This window comes from Laccaria bicolor, genomic scaffold, assembly GCF_000143565.1.
Source record: "Laccaria bicolor S238N-H82 LACBIscaffold_82 genomic scaffold, whole genome shotgun sequence".
Taxonomy (NCBI): Eukaryota; Fungi; Basidiomycota; class Agaricomycetes; order Agaricales; family Hydnangiaceae; genus Laccaria; species Laccaria bicolor.
In genome coordinates, this window is record NW_001889953.1 from 1 (window position 1) to 2300 (window position 2300).

The window sequence follows — 2300 nt, forward strand, 5'->3', positions numbered from 1 at the left end:
CTTTTTGTCCTTCCCCCTCACTTTTTGTCCCTCCCCCCTCCCTTTCTGATCACCACCCCCTCCCCATTCTCTGTAACATAGAATGTAGTAAAATAAATTTATGTAGGTATAAAATATACTTTGTTTTTGAAACCTCAATGTCTTAAGGAATTTAGCATAAGGTCTGACCAGGGCCTGACTTGTTTAGATTTACTTATAAGAATTGCAGACTGGACACTGAAAGTCTGTTGGAAGTTGTGCCTTTTTTGCTTAGAAGTCCATTGAAAGTCCATTGGAAGTCCAGTGGAAGTCCAGCAGACTGAGAACTTAGCAATTATGATGGTTTCTGCCTCTGTCCATTGGAAATCCGACGGAAGTCCAGCGGACGTCCAATGGACACAGAATTCCGGCCAGTCCAACCATTTCTTGCTTCTAAGTAGTTTGAGTGGACTTTCACTGGACTTTGCCTGGACTTGCAGTGGAATCCAGTCATGTCCAACGGACTCCGATGGTCTTCCAACGGACTGTCCACTGAGTCCATCGGAAATGGCAGGGTCCGATGAAAGTCCGTCGGAGTCCGTTGGACAAGCAGTGGGAGTGTAAAGTACTGAAAAAAGCGGACACTACAAACATTTGTAGTCTAACAAGCAGACACTACAAACATTGTAATCAAAAAAGCGGACACTACAAAAATCTTTGTAATGACAAAGGCAAAGACTACAAATATTTGTTGTCCAAAAAGCGGACACTACAAACTTTTGTAATGAAAAAAGCGCACACTAGTAACTTTTGTAGTGAAAAAGCGGACAGTGCAAACCAAACTGATATTATGTAATGACTTTCCCAATTAGGAAATATGCGAACATCGTCATAAACAATGACAACACTAAGCTAGCCACTAACTCCAGTGGCCCAAAGAGCGTGGGAAACAGTTCTCAAGCGAAATGTGCACTGTGCCTGACATTAGGTGTGGCAGAAAAAAGTGTAACGCTTTTCCTAATTAGGAAATGGCCCAATTGGGAAATAATGCGGACATCGTCCTGAACAGTGACAACACCAAGTTAGCCACTAACTCCAGTGGCCCAAAGAGCGTGGGAAATAGTTCCTGACCTAAATGCGCAGTGTGCCTGACATTAGATATGGCAGAAAAAAGTGTAACGCTTTTCCCAATTAGGAAATGGCCCAATTAGGAAATAGTGCGGACATCGTCATTAACAGTGACAACACTTAGCTAGCCACTAACTCCAGTGGCCCAAAGAGCATGGGAAACAGTTCCCAACCCAACTGCACACTGTGCCTGACATTAGGTGTGGCAGAAAAAAGTGTAACGCTTTTCCCAATTAGGAAATCATCAAAGCAGACACTACAAAATTTTAGCATCACTTTGGTCAAAGCTATTGGTAAATGTATGTAAACAAACTTCGAAATGAGGGTTTTCTGACTTCCTCTGCTTGAATAAAAATAGATTATGGTTCCTGATACCATGGTATGGTATGAGGGTGCATGGTATGGTGTGGTATGGTGTGGTATGGTGTATGGTATGGTATGGTATGGTATGGTATGAGGGTGCATGGTATGGTATGAGGGTGCATGGTATGGCATGAGGGTGCAATACCATGGTATGGTATGGTATGGTATGAGAGTGCAATACCATGGTATGGTATGAGAATGCAACATGGGATTACAACACCATGGTATGATATTTTGATAATGAAGACTCTTAGGACAACAAGACTTGATTCCATTTCCAATTAACAAGACTTTGGATTGGACAGATTCACTCAGCTTCAATAAATTGGACCAAATATTATGACAAAGAACCAAACACTCAGGACAACAATACCTGATTCCATCATATGTAGTTTTTAAGAAAATTGAGATTATATGGTGTTGTTGGCCATACTATATGTACATGCTATGTAAGTAGGTAGGACTGCCTGATTGGCCCTACTGGGCAAAATATATTTAACCTATTATTGGGAGGATTCATATTAATGGCTTTTTAGAAATGAAAAAACCCTCAATTGAACTGATTTCCAAAGGTTGGAGTTGACTATCTAGCCTCCACTTGGAGTTGGAAATCTTAGAAAAAACCTGAAGAACCTTTCCACTTTTCTTTGCTTCTCAATGACCACTTCATCCCAATAGATGTGGTATTGTTTGATTTGGATGAATATTTGTTGAAATCAAAAGGACTGGGAAAGATATGTATCATTAAATGGCTTTGGATGCATGAGAAAGCTGGGATAAAGCCTATTTAAATTCATTTTCAATAGATGGTTTGGACTATCTAGCCTCAATTTGTAGCTCAATATCTCAAG